Consider the following 22107-nt stretch of genomic DNA (forward strand, 5'->3'; position numbering starts at 1 on the left):
TAGGAAGGGTCTCAGAATTGGAATGGGAAGGAGTTGGATATCACATCTCAAGCTATAGGAAGGGTCTCAGGATTGGAATGGGAAGGAGTTTGATATCACATCTCATGCCATAGTATGGGTCTCAGGTTTGGTATAAGCATTGGGATATCCCATCTCATGCTATAGGAAGGGTCTCAGGTTGGAATGGGAAGGAGTTGGATATCACATCTCATGTTATAGGAAGGGTCTCAGGATTGGAATGGGAAGGACTTGGATATCACATCTCATGCTATAGGAAGGCTCTCAGGTTTGGAAGGGGAAAGAGTTGGATATCACATTTCATGTTAGAGGTAGGATCTCAGGTTTGGTATAAGAGGCATTGAGATATCACATCTCATGCTATCAGAAGGGTCTCAGGATTGGAATGGGAAGGAGTTGGATATCACATCTCATGCTAAAGTGAGGGTCTCAGGTTTGGAAGGGGAAGGATTTGGATATCACATCTCATGTTATAGGAAGGATCTCAGGTTTGGTATTAGAAGCATTGAGATATCACATCTCATGCTATCAGAAGGTTCTCAGGATTGGAATGGGAAGGAGTTGGATATCACATCTCATGCTAAAGGGAGGGTCTCAGGTTTGGAAGGGGAAGGATTTGGATATCACATCTCATGTTATCGGAAGGATCTCAGGTTTGGTATTAGAAGTATTGAGATATCACATCTCATGCTATAGGAAGGGTCTCAGGATTGGAATGGGAAGGAGTTGGATATCACATCTCATGCTAAAGGAACGGTCTCAGGTTAGGTAGAAGCATTGAGATATCACATCTCATGCTATAGGAAGGGTCTCAAGATTGGAATGGGAAGGACTTAGATATCACATATCATGCTATAGGGAGGGTCTCATTTTTGATATTAGAAGCATTGAGATATCACATCTCATGCTATCGGAAGTGTCTCAGGATTGGAATGGGAAGGAGTTAAATATCACGTCTCATGCTAAAGGAAGGGTCTCAGGTTTGGAACGGGAAGGAGTTGGATATCCGATCTCATGTTATAGGAAGGGTCTCAGGTTTGGTATAAGCATTGAGATATCACATCTCTGCTATCGGAAGTGTCTCAGGATTGGAATGGGAAGGAGTTGGATATCCCCTCTCATGTTATAGGACGGGTCTCAGGATTGTTATTAGAATCATTGAGATATCATATTGCATGCTGTAGGAAGGGTCTAAGGATTGGAATGGGAAGGACTTGGATATCACATCTCATGCTATGGATAGGCTCTCAGGTTTGGAAAGGGAAGGAGTTGGATATCACATTTCATGTTAGAGGAAGGATCTCAGGTTTGGTATTAGAGGCATTGAGATATCACATCTCATGCTATAGGAAGGGTCTCAGGATTGGAATGGGAAGGAGGTGGATATCACATCTCATGCTAAAGGAAGGGTCTCAGGTTTAGTATAAGCATTGAGATATCACATATCATGCTATAGGAAGGGTCTCAGGATTGGAATGGAAGGAGTTGGATTTCACATCTCATGTTATAGGAAGGATCTCAGGTTTGGTATTAGAAGCATTGAGACATCACATCTCATGCTATAGGAAGGGTCTCAGGATTGGAATGGGAAGGAGTTGGATATCACATCTCATGCTATAGGAAGGGTCTCAGGTTTGGTATAAGCATTGAGATATCACATCTCTGCTATCGGAAGGGTCTCAGGATTGCAATGGGAAGGAGTTGGATATCCCATCTCATGTTATAGGAAGAGTCTCAGGTTTGGTATTAGAAGCATTGAGATATCACATCTCATGCTATAGGAAGTGTCTCAAGATTGGAATGGGAAGGACTTGGATATCACATCTCATGCTATAGGGAGGGTCTCAAGTTTGATATTAGAAGCATTGAGATATCACATCTCATGCTATAGGAAGGGTCTCAGGATTGGAATTGGAAGGAGTTGGATATCACATCTCATGCTATAGGAAGGGTCTCAGGTTTGGTATAAGCAGTGAGATATCACATCTCATGCTATAGGAAGTGTCTCAGGATTGGAATGGGAAGGAGTTGGATATCACATCTCATGTTATAGGAAGGGTCTATCAGGTCTTAGCATGAGACTCTTCCTATAACATGAGATGTGATATCCAACTCCTTCCCGTTCCTAACCTGAGACCATTCCTATAGCATGAGATGTGATATCCAACTCCTTCCCATTCCAATCCTGAGACCCTTCCGATAGCTTGAGATGTGATATCTCAATGCTTCTAATATCAATACTGAGACCCTCCCTATAGCATGAGATGTGATATCTAAGTCCTTCCCATTCCAATCCTGAGACCCTTCCGATAGCAGAGATGTGATATCTCAATGCTTATACCAAACCTGAGAACCTTCCTATAACATGAGATGTGATATCCAACTCCTTCCCATTCCAATCCTGAGACCCTTCCTATAGCATGATATGTGAAATCTCAATGCTTCTACCAAAACTGAGACCCTTCCTTTAGCATGAGATGTGATATCCAACTCCTTCCCATTCCAATCCTGAGACCAGTCCTATAGCATGAGATGTGATATCTCAATGCTTCTAATACCAAACCTGAGATCCTTCCTATAACATGAGATGTGATATCCAACTCCTTCCCATTCCAATCCTGAGACCCTTCCTATAGCATGACATGTGATATCTCAATGCTTCTAATACCAAACCTGAGATCCTTCCGATAGCATGAGATGTGATATCTCAATGCTTCTAATACCAAACCTGAGATCCTTCCTATAACATGAGATGTGATATCCAAATCCTTCCCCTTCCGAACCTGAGACCCTCCCTTTAGCATGAGATGTGATATCCAACTCCTTCCCATTCCAATCCTGATACCCTTCTGATAGCATGAGATGTGATATCTCAATGCCTCTAATACCAAACCTGAGATCCTACCTCTAACATGAAATGTGATATCCAACTCCTTCCCTTTCCAAACCTGAGAGCCTTCCTACAGCATGAGATGTGATATCCAAGTCCTTCCCATTCCAATCCTGAGACCCTTCCTATAACATGAGATGTCATATCCAACTCCTTCCCATTCCAACCTGAGACCCTTCCTATAGCATGAGATGGGATATCCAACTCCTTCCAAAACCAATCCTGATACCCTTCCGATAGCATGAGATGTGATATCCCAATGCTTCTACAAAACCTGAGACCCATACCATGGCATGAGATGTGATATCAAACTCCCGTCCTATACCATGAGACTTGATATCTCAATGCTTCTAATACCAAACCTGAGACCGGTCCAATAACATGAGATGTGATATCTAAATCCTTCCCCTTCCAAACCTTAGACCCTTCCTTTATCATGAGATGTGATATCCAAGTCCTTCCCATTCCATTCCTGAGACCCTTCCTATAGCATGAGATGTGATATCTCAATGCTTCTAATACCAAACCTGAGACCCTTCCTATAACATGAGATGTGATATCCAAGTCCTTCCCATTTCAATCCTGGGACCCTTCCTATAGCATGAGATGTGATATCTCAATGCTTCTAATACCAAACCTGAGACCCTTCCTATAACATGAATTCTGATATCCAAGACCTTCCCATTCCAATCCTGAGACCCTTCCAATAGCAGAGATGTGATATCTCAATGCTTCTAATATCAAACCTGAGACCTGTCCTATAACATGAGATGGGATATCCAACTCCTTCCCGTTCCAAACCTGATACCCTTCCTATAGCATGAGATGTGATATCCAATTCCTTCCCATCCCAATCCTGAGACACCTCCGATAGCAGAGATGTGATATCTCAATGCTTATACCAAACCTGAGACTCTTCCTATAACATGAGATGTGATATCTAACTCCTTCCCGTTCCAAACCTGAGACCCTTCCTATAGCATGAGATGTGATATCCAACTCCTTCCCATTCCAATCCTGAGACCCTTCCTATAGCATGAGATGTGATATCTCAATGCTTATACCAAATCTGAGACCCTTCCTATAGCATGAGATGTGATATCCAACTCCTCCCCATTCCAATCCTGAGACCCTTCCTATAGCATGAGATGTGATATCTCAATGCTTCTAATACCAAACCTGAGATCCTTCCTATAACAAGAGATGTGATTTCCAAATCCTTCCCCTTCCAAACCTGAGACCCTCCCTTTAGCATGAGATGTGATACACAACTCCTTCCCATTCCAATCCTGAGACCCTTCTGATAGCATGAGATGTGATATCTCAATGCCTCTAATACCAAACCTGAGATACTTCCGATAGCATGAGATGTGATATCTCAATGCTTCTAATACCAAACCTGAGATCCTTCCTATAACATGAGATGTGATTTCCAAATCCTTCCCCTTCCAAACCTGAGACCCTCCCTTTAGCATGAGATGTGATATACAACTCCTTCCCATTCCAATCCTGAGACCCTTCTGATAGCATGAGATGTGATATCTCAATGCCTCTAATACCAAACCTGAGATCCTACCTCTAACATGAAATGTGATATCCATCTCCTTCCCTTTCCAAACCTGAGACCCTGCCTATAGCATGAGATGTGATATCCAAGTCCTTCCCATTCCAATCCTGAGACCCTTCATATAGCATGTGATGTGATATCTCAATGCTTATACCAAACCTGAGACCCTTCCTATGGCATGAGATGTCATATACAACTCCTTCCCATTCCAATCCTGAGACCCTTCCTATAGCATGAGATGTGATATCTCAATGCTTATACCAAACCTGAGACCCTTCCTATAGCATGAGATGTGATATCCAACTTCTTCCCATTCCAATCCTAAGACCCTTCCTATAACATGAGATGTGATGTCTCAATGCTTCTAATACCAAACCTGAGATCTTTCCTATAACATGAGATGTGATATCTAACTCCTTCCCATTCCAATCCTGAGACCCTTCCTATAGCATGAAATGTGATATCTCAATGCTTATACCAAACCTGAGACCCTTCCTATAGCTTGAGATGTGATATCCAACTCCTTCCCATTCCAATCCTGAGACCCTTCCTATAGCATGAGATGTGATATCTCAAGGCCTCTAATATCAAACCTGAGATCCTTCCTCTAACATGAAATGTGATATCCAACTCCTTCCCCTTCCAAACCTGAGAGCCTTCCTATAGCATGAGATATGATATCCAAGTCCTTCCCATTCCAATCCTGAGACCCTTCCTATAACATGAAATGTGATATCCAACTCCTTCCCATTCCAACCTGAGACCCTTCCTATAGCATGAGATTGGATATCCAACTCCTTCCAAATCCAATACTGATACCCTTCCAATAGCATGTGATGTGATATCCCAATGCTTCTACCAAACCTGAGACCCATACTATGGCATAGGACGTGACATCAAACTCCTTCCCATTCCAATCCTGAGACCCTTCCTATAGCTTGAGATGTGATATCCAACTCCTTCCCATTCCAATTCTGAGACCCTTCCTATACCATGAGACTTGATATCTCAATGCTTCTACTACCAAACCTGAGACCCGTCCTATAACATGAGATGTGATATCCAAATCCTTCCCCTTCCAAACCTTAGACCCTTCCTTTATCATGAGATGTGATATCCAACTCCTTCCCAATCCAATCCTGAGACCCTTCCTATAGCATGAGATGTGATATCTCAATGCTTCTAATACCAAACCTGAGATCCTTCCGATAGCATGAGATGTGATATCTCAATGCTTCTAATACCAAACCTGAGATCCTTCCTATAACATGAGATGTGATATCCAAATCCTTCCCCTTCCGAACCTGAGACCCTCCCTTTAGCATGAGATGTGATATCCAACTCCTTCCCATTCCAATCCTGATACCCTTCTGATAGCATGAGATGTGATATCTCAATGCCTCTAATACCAAACCTGAGATCCTACCTCTAACATGAAATGTGATATCCAACTCCTTCCCTTTCCAAACCTGAGAGCCTTCCTACAGCATGAGATGTGATATCCAAGTCCTTCCCATTCCAATCCTGAGACCCTTCCTATAGCATGAGATGGGATATCCAACTCCTTCCAAAACCAATCCTGATACCCTTCCGATAGCATGAGATGTGATATCCCAATGCTTCTACAAAACCTGAGACCCATACCATGGCATGAGATGTGATATCAAACGCCCGTCCTATACCATGAGACTTGATATCTCAATGCTTCTAATACCAAACCTGAGACCGGTCCAATAACATGAGATGTGATATCCAAATCCTTCCCCTTCCAAACCTTAGACCCTTCCTTTATCATGAGATGTGATATCCAAGTCCTTCCCATTCCATTCCTGAGACCCTTCCTATAGCATGAGATGTGATATCTCAATGCTTCTAATACCAAACCTGAGACCCTTCCTATAACATGAGATGTGATATCCAAGTCCTTCCCATTTCAATCCTGAGACCCTTCCTATAGCATGAGATGTGATATCTCAATGCTTCTAATACCAAACCTGAGACCCTTCCTATAACATGAATTCTGATATCCAAGTCCTTCCCATTCCAATCCTGAGACCCTTTCAATAGCAGAGATGTGATATCTCAATGCTTCTAATATCAAACCTGAGACCTGTCCTATAACATGAGATGGGATATCCAACTCCTTCCCGTTCCAAACCTGATACCCTTCCTATAGCATGAGATGTGATATCCAATTCCTTCCCATCCCAATCCTGAGACACCTCCGATAGCAGAGATGTGATATCTCAATGCTTATACCAAACCTGAGACTCTTCCTATAACATGAGATGTGATATCTAACTCCTTCCCGTTCCAAACCTGAGACCCTTCCTATAGCATGAGATGTGATATCCAACTCCTTCCCATTCCAATCCTGAGACCCTTCCTATAGCATGAGATGTGATATCTCAATGCTTATACCAAATCTGAGACCCTTCCTATAGCATGAGATGTGATATCCAACTCCTTCCCATTCCAATCCTGAGACCCTTCCTATAGCATGAGATGTGATATCTCAATGCTTCTAATACCAAACCTGAGATCCTTCCTATAACATGAGATGTGATATCCAAGTCCTTCCCATTCCAATCCTGAGACCCTTCCTATAACATGAGATGTCATATCCAACTCCTTCCCATTCCAACCTGAGACCCTTCCTATAGCATGAGATGGGATATCCAACTCCTTCCAAAACCAATCCTGATACCCTTCCGATAGCATGAGATGTGATATCCCAATGCTTCTACAAAACCTGAGACCCATACCATGGCATGAGATGTGATATCAAACTCCCGTCCTATACCATGAGACTTGATATCTCAATGCTTCTAATACCAAACCTGAGACCGGTCCAATAACATGAGATGTGATATCCAAATCCTTCCCCTTCCAAACCTTAGACCCTTCCTTTATCATGAGATGTGATATCCAAGTCCTTCCCATTCCATTCCTGAGACCCTTCCTATAGCATGAGATGTGATATCTCAATGCTTCTAATACCAAACCTGAGACCCTTCCTATAACATGAGATGTGATATCCAAGTCCTTCCCATTTCAATCCTGAGACCCTTCCTATAGCATGAGATGTGATATCTCAATGCTTCTAATACCAAACCTGAGACCCTTCCTATAACATGAATTCCGATATCCAAGTCCTTCCCATTCCAATCCTGAGACCCTTTCAATAGCAGAGATGTGATATCTCAATGCTTCTAATATCAAACCTGAGACCTGTCCTATAACATGAGATGGGATATCCAACTCCTTCCCGTTCCAAACCTGATACCCTTCCTATAGCATGAGATGTGATATCCAATTCCTTCCCATCCCAATCCTGAGACACCTCCGATAGCAGAGATGTGATATCTCAATGCTTATACCAAACCTGAGACTCTTCCTATAACATGAGATGTGATATCTAACTCCTTCCCGTTCCAAACCTGAGACCCTTCCTATAGCATGAGATGTGATATCCAACTCCTTCCCATTCCAATCCTGAGACCCTTCCTATAGCATGAGATGTGATATCTCAATGCTTATACCAAATCTGAGACCCTTCCTATAGCATGAGATGTGATATCCAACTCCTTCCCATTCCAATCCTGAGACCCTTCCTATAGCATGAGATGTGATATCTCAATGCTTCTAATACCAAACCTGAGATCCTTCCTATAACATGAGATGTGATATCCAACTCCTTCCCATTCCAATCCTGAGACCCTTATGATAGCATGAGATGTGATATCTCAATGCCTCTAATACCAAACCTGAGATACTTCCGATAGCATGAGATGTGATATCTCAATGCTTCTAATACCAAACCTGAGATCCTTCCTATAACATGAGATGTGATTTCCAAATCCTTCCCCTTCCAAACCTGAGACCATCCCTTTAGCATGAGATGTTATATACAACTCCTTCCCATTCCAATCCTGAGACCCTTCTGATAGCATGAGATGTGATATCTCAATGCCTCTAATACCAAACCTGAGATCCTACCTCTAACATGAAATGTGATATCCATCTCCTTCCCTTTCCAAACCTGAGACCCTGCCTATAGCATGAGATGTGATATTCAAGTCCTTCCCATTCCAATCCTGAGACCCTTCCTATAGCATGTAATGTGATATCTCAATGCTTATACCAAACCTGAGACCCTTCCTATGGCATGAGATGTCATATACAACTCCTTCCCATTCCAATCCTGAGACCCTTCCTATAGCATGAGATGTGATATCCAACTTCTTCCCATTCCAATCCTAAGACCCTTCCTATAACATGAGATGTGATGTCTCAATGCTTTTAATACCAAACCTGAGATCTTTCCTATAATATGAGATGTGATATCCAACTCCTTCCCATTCCAATCCCAAGACCCTTCCTATAGCATGAGATGTAATATCTCAATGCTTATACCAAACCTGAGACCCTTCCTATAGCTTGAGATGTGATATCCAACTCCTTCCCATTCCAATCCTGAGACCCTTCCTATAGCATGAGATGTGATATCTCAAGGCCTCTAATACCAAACCTGAGATCCTTCCTCCAACATGAAATGTGATATCCAACTCCTTCCCCTTCCAAACCTGAGAGCCTTCCTATAGCATGAGATATGATATCCAAGTCCTTCCCATTCCAATCCTGAGACCCTTCTGATAGCATGAGATGTGATATCTCAATGCCTCTAATACCAAACCTGAGATCCTACCTCTAACATGAAATGTGATATCCATCTCCTTCCCTTTCCAAACCTGAGACCCTGCCTATAGCATGAGCTGTGATATCCAAGTCCTTCCCATTCCAATCCTGAGACCCTTCCTATAGCATGTGATGTGATATCTCAATGCTTATACCAAACCTGAGACCCTTCTTATGGCATGAGATGTCATATACAACTCCTTCCCATTCCAATCCTGGGACCCTTTCTATAGCATGAGATGTGATATCTCAATGCTTATACCAAACCTGAGACCCTTCCTATAGCATGAGATGTGATATCTCAAGGCCTCTAATACCAAACCTGAGATCCTTCCTCTTACATGAGATGTGATATCCAACTCCTTCCCGTTCCAAACCTGAGACACTTCCTATAGCATATGTGATATCCAACTCCTTCCATTCCAAACATGAGACCCTTCCTATAGCAAGAATGTAATATCCAACTCCTACCCATTCCAATCCTGAGACCCTTCCTATAGCAAGAGATGTGATATCCAAATCCTTCCCATTCCAATCCTGAGACCCTTCCTATAACATGAGATGTGATATCCAACTCCTTCCCATTCCAACCTGAGACACTTCCTATAGCATGAGAAGGGATATCCAACTCCTTCCCAATCCAATCCGGAGACCCTTCCGATAGCAGAGATGTGATATCTCAATGCTTATACCAAACCTGAGACCCTTCCTATGGCATGATATATGATATCCAACTCCTTGCCATTCAAATCCTGAGACCCTTCCTATAGCATGGGAAGGGATATCCAACTCCTTCCCAATCCAATCCTGAGACCCTTCCGATAGCAGAGATGTGATATCTCAATGCTTCTACCAAACCTGAGACCCTTCCTTTAGCATGAGATGTGATATCCAAATCCTTTGCATTCCAATCCTGAGACCCTTCCTATAGCATGAGATGTGATATCTCAATGGTTCTAATACCAAACCTGAGATCCTTCCTATAACATGAGATGTGATATCCAATTCCTTCCCATTCCAAACCTGAGACCCTTCCTATAACATGAAATGTGATATCTCAAGGCCTCTAATACCAAACCTGAGATCCTTCCTCTAACATGAAATGTGATATCCAACTCCTTCCCATTCCAAACCTGAGACCCTTCCTATAACATGAAATGTGATATCCAACTCCATCCCATTCCAACCTGAGACCTTTCCTATAGCATGAGATGGGATATCCAACTCCTTCCAAATCCAATACTGATACCATTCCGATAGCATGAGATGTGATATCCCAATGCTTCTACCAAATCTGAGACCCATACTATGGCATGAGATGTGATATCAAACTCCTTCCCATTCCAATCCTGAGACCCTTCCTATAGCTTGAGATGTGATATCCAACTTCTTCCCATTCCAATTCTGAGACCCTTCCTATACCATGAGACTTGATATCTCAATGCTTCTAATACCAAACCTGAGACCCGTCCTATAACATGAGATGTGATATCCAAATCCTTCCCCTTCCAAACCTTAGACCCTTCCTTTATCATGAGATGTGATATCCAACTCCTTCCCATTCCAATCCTGAGACCCTTCCGATATCATGAGATTTGTTATCTCAATGCTTCTAATATCAAACTTGAGACCCTCCCTATAGCATGAGATGTGACATCCAAGTCCTCCCCATTCCAATCCTGAGACCCTTCCTATAGTGTTAGGAAAGATTTCATGATTGCAGGTAATTTTCCTTCCATGTGGCAACCCCTAAACTTTTTGCTGTTGTTTTTCACCTTGTTCTTGACTTTGCCAGAGAAGTGCAGCCTTCTGCCGCACTCCTCTGGGCTTTCGCTCCTTTTCTTATGGGGAAACTGACATGCCCTTAAGACAGTCAGTACCGGGGAACGCTGTTTCCCGTAGTTTCTTTTATCATGTTGCGGCTTTAGTGCAACATGACACAAGAGGGCACTGTAAGCTAAGTTACAGCTCTCTTGGGTCTCTAGCCTTCTACAGGCCCTAGATACTCTTTTAGGATGGTATTTGATCGGTGCAAGTCATTCAGGGACTGGAATGGTGGCAGCGATCGTTTTGTTTATTTTGAGCTCCTTTTGGCGTTCTGAGCACGTTTTTCGCACTGAACCCAAAATGGTGGCCTGGCTCCCAAAATGGCCAGACCACGAGGCTCCTTTGTCCTGTCCACTGACCGTCTTGCTCCCTTCACCTTCCCCAGGTCGGGCGACCCGGGGCCTTCCTTATTTGGGCATGTACTTTCCCGCGAAACGTGGTTGCTTTCGCGGGCTTCTACATGTCGTTTGTGTGCCTCCAGGGTGTGGGCTGGGATGTCTGGTCCCAATACACATCCTGGGTGCCAGAGAGTCTAGGGTGGTGTGAATGCCTGGGACCACCGTGGTCCGTGATTGGTCCACGTATGGTATGTGTGTTGATGAGCGGATCTCCCATTGGCTCCCCTCCGTTTTGGCGCGAAGGGAACCGTGGATAAGAGGGAGCTGGAAACACCACTACCAGGTCGATCTCCTGAGTTCTCACGAACGAAGGAATACAGGAGCCAAGTATCCTGCAACCAAGAGGCTGGACCGAGGAATCGCTGGTGACCCGCTGAAGGAAACCTCCTTTGCACTGCTGTCGTCCTGTGAAACCCTTTCCTCCTTTGATCGAACCAGAAGGCCTGTACTGGTGCTTCGACCTTTGGAATAGCAGGAACAGCTATTCCCGGCGACTTCATCATCTCCTGCCAAGTAAGCCTTCGGAAGTGTCTCTGGGCCATCCAGTTGACTGACCAGCTTACAAGGGAGTCCTGCTCTGTAACCGCCGCCAGGTTGTGTTGTATTTCGAGTCCTTGTCACTCTCCCACGCTTCGTACGCTTGGCGTTCCCAAGTCTGAAGGGAGGAGTGTACATTTGGCTTGAATACACACGGCCGCTCCGTTGTCCTGCTGCGGCAACAAACTGTGCTGGTTTCGTCGATTGGGACGTCTTTTTGTTCTACACGACTACGAGGCGTTCCCTGCTCTTCTGAACCTGCCAGCTGCTGAATCTACGTGGAGAAGCCTGGGTCTGCTTGCTTCGGGGACCGGTGAGTAGTTTAGCTAGGATCTGGTCGCCCTCCTGCAGTATCCCATTGCTTTTCCCTGCTGTGTAAAAACAGCACCCTTTTGGCCGTACTCGCGCTCTGCTTCTGCCCGCTGTGGAGGCCGCGCTTGAGTTGCGGAACCTGTTCTCCTTCTGCTGTGCACTAACCCAAACTGCCTGACTTCCTACGAAGAGCTTCCCCTTTTGCCCGTTGGCACCGGCGTGGCAGGTACTTTGAGCACAAGGCTCCACTCTTCGCAGGGCTCGGACTTCCATCTAGTTAGGTGCCTCTGAAGGCGAACTGAGTCTAAAGCGTTATCGCACTGCCTGTTTTCCTTTCCTTTCAGGTGGACTACATATTTCGTGCTTTAAACGCTTGCGACTGTGTATTTGTATATATATTGTGTTGATATGGTATGTGTTGGTTTAATATTGTGATATTGTGATTTTCTCGCTACGGTCATTGTTTTAAAGGCCTTAAAATAAATGTGTATCTATTTTTGATATAACAACTGTTTGGAGTAGTTTGTAAGCGCTCTTGCTTTGTGTGCTCATTGCGAGCTTTCAGTCACCCTCACCCCTCTTGAGACCTAGTCTTGACCGCCGCGATCGCTACCTTGATTGGTCTGGCTCGTCCAGAGGTTACCCTGTTCCAAGTAATTAGGTTGGCCTTCTGAACTTCTGCGCCACCAGGACAGAGTTCAGAAATCCGTCTTAACAAATTGGTGTACAGCGGTGGGATACGACTGAAGGTATCCAGTGTTGCGCTCGAACTAGGGCATTTCAGGTTATTCCAAACAGTACACGTAGTGAATTGTTATAGTATAACTTTAAAAAGGCCATAGTCCTATCAAACAGTATGGAAACAAGTACCTTGTTAACTTTGAATGCTTCTAAATCAGAAACACTAAAAAAGATGTGTGCGGAGAGAGGGGTTTCCTCTCAAGGCACGAAATTGGAAATGATCCAAAGAATCGTGGCGTGGCAAGAAGCGCAGCTTGACGCTATAACTTCTGAGGACAGTGCGGAAGGTGGTGGGGCTGCTCTCACTGGTAGAACCGACGGTTCTGCCGCCGCACTGATCCACCGCGACCACGAGGACAGGGAGGACGAGATGTCTAATGTTTCCTCTGCCAGTGCTGATGGGGAGGCTATGCTTGAATTCAAGAAGCAAGAGCTGCGGTTTAGGCAGCAGGAGCTTGAATTCAGCATAGCCAAACTAAAAATCGAACAGGCAGAAAAACAGAAAGACAGGGATCACCAGTTGGAACTGGCCAAGCTTCAGGTTGCAAATGGATCCAAGGGTCCTGGACATGGGTCTGGGGCTTCCTCTCATCCACGGTTTCCGAAAGATCTGCTCAGTGTGTATGAAGAACGGAATGACATTATGGACTGGCTGAATGCGTTTGAGTATGCATGCGAGGTTCAAGAAGTTGACAATGCTGATAAGATTGCGTGGTTGCTCAGTAGACTGCCCCATTCTGGCTGTAGTGCCATTATGGAAATGTCGAAGACTGAGCGAGCTGATTTCGCAATGTTAAAGCAAACTCTCATTTTAAAGTTTGGGAAGACTCCGGCCCAATATTTAAAGCGTTTTAGAGAGTATAAGAAAAAGGAAGGTGGTACTTGGGTATCTTATGTCGCTGAATCCTTGAAAAACTTAACTGGCTGGGTCGAAGGTTATAAGGTTTCTACCTTCGAAGGCATGATAAATCTTGTCATGCTGGAACATATTTTTGCTTCTTCTTCCCCGGAGCTTAAGCAGCATTTGGCCGATTCGAAGGAGATAGATCCTAAGAAGCTGGCCATTGCAGCAGACTTATGGGTGTCACATCGAGTGTCCCATAAGGACAAAACTCATCCTGGTAAGCAGGAGGAAGGGAAAAAGTCCAAAGATATGGAGGGTGGGGAATCTGCTAAATCTTCTTCCCATAAGGGCCACAAAAAGAAAAATAAGGGTAAGACACAAGAGAACTCACAGGGTAGTGGAAGTCAGCCTCCAAAACAGAACTCTGGTTACAATAAGCCTCCCTACGTAAACAGACCCAATGGGGCTTGTTTTTCTTGTGGAGCAACTGACCATGTGAAGGGGGATCCCCGTTGTAAGGTTAGACCTTTGGGGGTCCACTCCGCTAATCTGGCCTTCTCCTCCTACGAGGAAGAAGAGATTACAGGAGCATCCTTCTCCTCAGACTCATTTCCCAGTGGGATAGAGGCTGAGGTAGTTTTAGTGTCCCTGGGTTCCTGGGAGACTAAAGTCGCAGAGGCTTATGCTAGGATTCCGGATAATACCAAGCACTACTTTAAAGACAGTGTGCTGATCAATGGAGTGGATACTCCAGCTCTTAGGGATAGTGGGTGCAGTCGCACTGTAGTGGATTCTACCTTGGTAGACTCAGAGGAAGTTGCCAGAGCTACTCTGATGCCCACTAAGTTGGCTGACGGCCCCCTCCGTATGTTTCCCGTGATCCCTGTAAATCTTACTTTAAATGGTACAGCAGTCAGGATTCCAGTGAGCATTCAGAGAAACGTCCCGGGAAAGGTCTTGTTGGGCAATGATCTCAGAGCTTTAGGGCTCGTAGGAGACACTGCCGAAAGACCCTACACACGGTCTCAAGCACGGGCAGCATTGGCCAAGTCCAATACGCCGCCCCAGCCAAAGAGGAAACCCAAGGCGAAAGGAGTCTACAAGTCAAACCGAGGGAAAGAGAATATTCCCCCGAGCTCGCCTACCACTGCGGTGGGGGAAGTTGGTCAATCGCCCGGGCCTGACGAGGAGGTGGCGATGCCTGAAGTATTCGACCCCAACGATCATCCTGAACTAAAAGACTTGTTAGTTGAAGGAGGTCCTGATAGGGACGAATTCAGTAAAGGCCAACGTGAGTGCCCATCTCTGGAAGGCCTAAGGAGACAGGCCTGCTCCCAGCTTGAGGGTGAACCTCCTGGGAAGCATAGGATTTATTGGGAAGGTGGACTCCTGTATAGTGAGCCCACAGAGTCTACAGAAGGAGACCATAGGAGGTTGGTGGTTCCCCTTGCTGTTAGGCCCTTCCTCCTGCAGTTGGCGCATGAAGTTCCCCTTGCTGGTCACCTTGGTATGAAGAGGACCAAGCAAAGGTTATCCATGCACTTCTACTGGCCCAAGATGGGGGTGCAAGTAGAAAGTCACTGCAGGAGTTGTGCCTCCTGCCAGTTGTCTGGTAAGGTTGGCGCGACAATCCAAGCTCCGTTGGTACCGCTCCCAGTTGTGGGGGTACCATTTGAAAGGGTAGGGATCGACATCGTTGGTCCCCTTGACCCGCAAACATCCTCGGGCAATAGGTTTATCCTGGTGCTGGTCGACCATGCAACCAGGTATCCTGAGGCCATCCCATTGAAAACTGTAACTGCCAAGTCAGTTGCAAAAGCTTTACTCGGCATATTTACTAGGGTTGGCTTCCCTAAAGAAGTTGTGTCGGATCATGGCAGCAACTTTATGTCGAAGTATAGGCAGGCTATGTGGAAAGAATGTGGGGTCACCTACAGGTTCTCTTCTGCATACCACCCCCAGACCAATGGTCTGGGGGGGCGTTTCGACAGGACGTTAACGAGCATGATTGGGGCTCTGGAGGAGCCTCAGAGAAGAAAATGGGATCTTTTTGTTTCATGCTTACTGTTTGCCTACCGAGAGGTACCACAGGAGGGTGTTGGCTTCAGCCCCTTCGAACTTCTGTTCGGTCATCCCGTACGGGCACCCTTAGCCATTGTCAAGGAGGGATGGGAGATGCCCACTCCCCCTGTTACTACCAATGTAGTTGATTATGTGCTAGGGCTCAGAAAACGGATGGTACTTCTGATGGGCTTGGCTAGTGATAAATTGAAGGCAGGGCAAGCGCTGGTGAAACCTTGGTACGACCAGAAAGCTTCCCTCATCAACTTTACACTTGGTCAGCAAGTCCTGATCATGAATCCCATAAGGCCTCGAGCTTTACAGGACAATTGGGCAGGCCCTTACCCAGTGGTGGAGCCCCTGGGTGAGGTTAACTATTCAGTGGACCTTGGAAGGCCTGGACAGGCTCCAAAAGTGTTTCACGTGAATAGGCTGAAGGCTTTCGTCCCAAGCGGCGAAATCGCAGCACTGCTATTTGCTTCAGACGTTGAGGAAGAGGAGTCTGAACCTCTCCCCGACCTGTTCAAAAGCAGTCCTTCAGAAAGCTCTTTTGAGGGTGTCCGAGTGGCCCCTCACCAAAATGGACAAGGCTCTGTGGTTTACCTTGGACATGAAGTAGGTGGAGGGAGGAGACAGCCTCTACTCAGTCAGGTACAAGCAGTACAAGACTGGCCTACCCCCACTACGCAAACCCAAGTGAGAGCCTTCTTAGGACTCACAGGGTTTTACCGCACTTTTGTGGCAGACTATGGCACCATAGCTGCTCCTCTGACTGCCCTCACAACTCCGAAGAAACCCAAGAAGGTAACTTGGACCGACGAGTGTGAGAAGGCCTTCAATGGCTTAAAAGACTCCTTGTGCCAGCCCCTGTGCTCAGGGCCCCTGATTATCAAAGACCTTTTATCGTGCAGACGGATGCCTCTGACACTGGGATAGGAGCTGTACTATCACAAGTAGATGAGAAGGGTAAGGAACACCCTATCGGTTTTATTAGTCGCCAGCTTAAGGACAGAGAGCTCAGATGGTCCACGGTAGAGAGAGAATGTTTCTCTGTTGTGTGGGCCCTAAGGAAGCTGAGGCCCTACCTCTATGGGACCCACTTCACTGTGCAAACTGACCATAAGCCTTTAAAGTGGCTAATGAACATGAAGGGGGAGAATCCAAAGTTGCTTAGGTGGTCCATAAGTCTACAAGGCTTCGACTTCCCTATTGAGCATAGGCCAGGTGTCCAACATAGCAATGCTGATGGGTTGTCCAGAATGTTTAACCGACCTGAACAAGAGACTCATCCAGGGGTGGATTAGTTCCCCCTGTCCATAGTCTGGGAGGGGCGAGTGTTAGGAAAGATTTCATGATTGCAGGTAATTTTCCTTCCTTGTGGCAACCCCTAAACTTTTTGCTGTTGTTTTTCACCTTGTTCTTGACTTTGCCAGAGAAGTGCAGCCTTCTGCCGCACTCCTCTGGGCTTTCGCTCCTTTTCTTATGGGGAAACTGACATGCCCTTAAGACAGTCAGTACCGGGGAACGCTGTTTCCCGTAGTTTCTTTTATCATGTTGCGGCTTTAGTGCAACATGACACAAGAGGGCACTGTAAGCTAAGTTACAGCTCTCTTGGGTCTCTAGCCTTCTACAGGCCCTAGATACTCTTTTAGGATGGTATTTGATCGGTGCAAGTCATTCAGGGACTGGAATGGTGGCAGCGATCGTTTTGTTTATTTTGAGCTCCTTTTGGCGTTCTGAGCAAGTTTTTCGCACTGAACCCAAAATGGTGGCCTGGCTCCCAAAATGGCCAGACCACGAGGCTCCTTTGTCCTGTCCACTGACCGTCTTGCTCCCTTCACCTTCCCCAGGTCGGGCGACCCGGGGCCTTCCTTATTTGGGCATGTACTTTCCCGCGAAACGTGGTTGCTTTCGCGGGCTTCTACATGTCGTTTGTGTGCCTCCAGGGTGTGGGCTGGGATGTCTGGTCCCAATACACATCCTGGGTGCCAGAGAGTCTAGGGTGGTGTGAATGCCTGGGACCACCGTGGTCCGTGATTGGTCCACGTATGGTATGTGTGTTGATGAGCGGATCTCCCATTGGCTCCCCTCCGTTTTGGCGCGAAGGGAACCGTGGATAAGAGGGAGCTGGAAACACCACTACCAGGTCGATCTCCTGAGTTCTCACGAACGAAGGAATACAGGAGCCAAGTATCCTGCAACCAAGAGGCTGGACCGAGGAATCGCTGGTGACCCGCTGAAGGAAACCTCCTTTGCACTGCTGTCGTCCTGTGAAACCCTTTCCTCCTTTGATCGAACCAGAAGGCCTGTACTGGTGCTTCGACCTTTGGAATAGCAGGAACAGCTATTCCCGGCGACTTCATCATCTCCTGCCAAGTAAGCCTTCGGAAGTATCTCTGGGCCATCCAGTTGACTGACCAGCTTACAAGGGAGTCCTGCTCTGTAACCGCCGCCAGGTTGTGTTGTATTTCGAGTCCTTGTCACTCTCCCACGCTTCGTACGCTTGGCGTTCCCAAGTCTGAAGGGAGGAGTGTACATTTGGCTTGAATACACACGGCCGCTCCGTTGTCCTGCTGCGGCAACAAACTGTGCTGGTTTCGTCGATTGGGACGTCTTTTTGTTCTACACGACTACGAGGCGTTCCCTGCTCTTCTGAACCTGCCAGCTGCTGAATCTACGTGGAGAAGCCTGGGTCTGCTTGCTTCGGGGACCGGTGAGTAGTTTAGCTAGGATCTGGTCGCCCTCCTGCAGTATCCCATTGCTTTTCCCTGCTGTGTAAAAACAGCACCCTTTTGGCTGTACTCGCGCTCTGCTTCTGCCCGCTGTGGAGGCCGCGCTTGAGTTGCGGAACCTGTTCTCCTTCTGCTGTGCACTAACCCAAACTGCCTGACTTCCTACGAAGAGCTTCCCCTTTTGCCCGTTGGCACCGGCGTGGCAGGTACTTTGAGCACAAGGCTCCACTCTTCGCAGGGCTCGGACTTCCATCTAGTTAGGTGCCTCTGAAGGCGAACTGAGTCTAAAGCGTTATCGCACTGCCTGTTTTCCTTTCCTTTCAGGTGGACTACATATTTCGTGCTTTAAACGCTTGCGACTGTGTATTTGTATATATATTGTGTTGATATGGTATGTGTTGGTTTAATATTGTGATATTGTGATTTTCTCGCTACGGTCATTGTTTTAAAGGCCTTAAAATAAATGTGTATCTATTTTTGATATAACAACTGTTTGGAGTAGTTTGTAAGCGCTCTTGCTTTGTGTGCTCATTGCGAGCTTTCAGTCACCCTCACCCCTCTTGAGACCTAGTCTTGACCGCCGCGATCGCTACCTTGATTGGTCTGGCTCGTCCAGAGGTTACCCTGTTCCAAGTAATTAGGTTGGCCTTCTGAACTTCTGCGCCACCAGGACAGAGTTCAGAAATCCGTCTTAACAAATTGGTGTACAGCGGTGGGATACGACTGAAGGTATCCAGTGTTGCGCTCGAACTAGGGCATTTCAGGTTATTCCAAACAGTACACGTAGTGAATTGTTATAGTATAACTTTAAAAAGGCCATAGTCCTATCAAACAGTATGGAAACAAGTACCTTGTTAACTTTGAATGCTTCTAAATCAGAAACACTAAAAAAGATGTGTGCGGAGAGAGGGGTTTCCTCTCAAGGCACGAAATTGGAAATGATCCAAAGAATCGTGGCGTGGCAAGAAGCGCAGCTTGACGCTATAACTTCTGAGGACAGTGCGGAAGGTGGTGGGGCTGCTCTCACTGGTAGAACCGACGGTTCTGCCGCCGCACTGATCCACCGCGACCACGAGGACAGGGAGGACGAGATGTCTAATGTTTCCTCTGCCAGTGCTGATGGGGAGGCTATGCTTGAATTCAAGAAGCAAGAGCTGCGGTTTAGGCAGCAGGAGCTTGAATTCAGCATAGCCAAACTAAAAATCGAACAGGCAGAAAAACAGAAAGACAGGGATCACCAGTTGGAACTGGCCAAGCTTCAGGTTGCAAATGGATCCAAGGGTCCTGGACATGGGTCTGGGGCTTCCTCTCATTCACGGTTTCCGAAAGATCTGCTCAGTGTGTATGAAGAACAGAATGACATTATGGACTGGCTGAATGCGTTTGAGTATGCATGCGAGGTTCAAGAAGTTGACAATGCTGATAAGATTGCGTGGTTGCTCAGTAGACTGCCCCATTCTGGCTGTAGTGCCATTATGGAAATGTCGAAGACTGAGCGAGCTGATTTCGCAATGTTAAAGCAAACTCTCATTTTAAAGTTTGGGAAGACTCCGGCCCAATATTTAAAGCGTTTTAGAGAGTATAAGAAAAAGGAAGGTGGTACTTGGGTATCTTATGTCGCTGAATCCTTGAAAAACTTAACTGGCTGGGTCGAAGGTTATAAGGTTTCTACCTTCGAAGGCATGATAAATCTTGTCATGCTGGAACATATTTTTGCTTCTTCTTCCCCGGAGCTTAAGCAGCATTTGGCCGATTCGAAGGAGATAGATCCTAAGAAGCTGGCCATTGCAGCAGACTTATGGGTGTCACATCGAGTGTCCCATAAGGACAAAACTCATCCTGGTAAGCAGGAGGAAGGGAAAAAGTCCAAAGATATGGAGGGTGGGGAATCTGCTAAATCTTCTTCCCATAAGGGCCACAAAAAGAAAAATAAGGGTAAGACACAAGAGAACTCACAGGGTAGTGGAGGTCAGCCTCCAAAACAGAACTCTGGTTACAATAAGCCTCCCTACGTAAACAGACCCAATGGGGCTTGTTTTTCTTGTGGAGCAACTGACCATGTGAAGGGGGATCCCCGTTGTAAGGTTAGACCTTTGGGGGTCCACTCCGCTAATCTGGCCTTCTCCTCCTACGAGGAAGAAGAGATTACAGGAGCATCCTTCTCCTCAGACTCATTTCCCAGTGGGATAGAGGCTGAGGTAGTTTTAGTGTCCCTGGGTTCCTGGGAGACTAAAGTCGCAGAGGCTTATGCTAGGATTCCGGATAATACCAAGCACTACTTTAAAGACAGTGTGCTGATCAATGGAGTGGATACTCCAGCTCTTAGGGATAGTGGGTGCAGTCGCACTGTAGTGGATTCTACCTTGGTAGACTCAGAGGAAGTTGCCAGAGCTACTCTGATGCCCACTAAGTTGGCTGACGGCCCCCTCCGTATGTTTCCCGTGATCCCTGTAAATCTTACTTTAAATGGTACAGCAGTCAGGATTCCAGTGAGCATTCAGAGAAACGTCCCGGGAAAGGTCTTGTTGGGCAATGATCTCAGAGCTTTAGGGCTCGTAGGAGACACTGCCGAAAGACCCTACACACGGTCTCAAGCACGGGCAGCATTGGCCAAGTCCAATACGCCGCCCCAGCCAAAGAGGAAACCCAAGGCGAAAGGAGTCTACAAGTCAAACCGAGGGAAAGAGAATATTCCCCCGAGCTCGCCTACCACTGCGGTGGGGGAAGTTGGTCAATCGCCCGGGCCTGACGAGGAGGTGGCGATGCCTGAAGTATTCGACCCCAACGATCATCCTGAACTAAAAGACTTGTTAGTTGAAGGAGGTCCTGATAGGGACGAATTCAGTAAAGGCCAACGTGAGTGCCCATCTCTGGAAGGCCTAAGGAGACAGGCCTGCTCCCAGCTTGAGGGTGAACCTCCTGGGAAGCATAGGATTTATTGGGAAGGTGGACTCCTGTATAGTGAGCCCACAGAGTCTACAGAAGGAGACCATAGGAGGTTGGTGGTTCCCCTTGCTGTTAGGCCCTTCCTCCTGCAGTTGGCGCATGAAGTTCCCCTTGCGGGTCACCTTGGTATGAAGAGGACCAAGCAAAGGTTATCCATGCACTTCTACTGGCCCAAGATGGGGGTGCAAGTAGAAAGTCACTGCAGGAGTTGTGCCTCCTGCCAGTTGTCTGGTAAGGTTGGCGCGACAATCCAAGCTCCGTTGGTACCGCTCCCAGTTGTGGGGGTACCATTTGAAAGGGTAGGGATCGACATCGTTGGTCCCCTTGACCCGCAAACATCCTCGGGCAATAGGTTTATCCTGGTGCTGGTCGACCATGCAACCAGGTATCCTGAGGCCATCCCATTGAAAACTGTAACTGCCAAGTCAGTTGCAAAAGCTTTACTCGGCATATTTACTAGGGTTGGCTTCCCTAAAGAAGTTGTGTCGGATCATGGCAGCAACTTTATGTCGAAGTATAGGCAGGCTATGTGGAAA

Source organism: Ambystoma mexicanum, chromosome 5q, assembly GCF_040938575.1.
Source record: "Ambystoma mexicanum isolate Mex_15411 chromosome 5q, UKY_AmexF1_1, whole genome shotgun sequence".
Taxonomy (NCBI): domain Eukaryota; kingdom Metazoa; phylum Chordata; class Amphibia; order Caudata; family Ambystomatidae; genus Ambystoma; species Ambystoma mexicanum.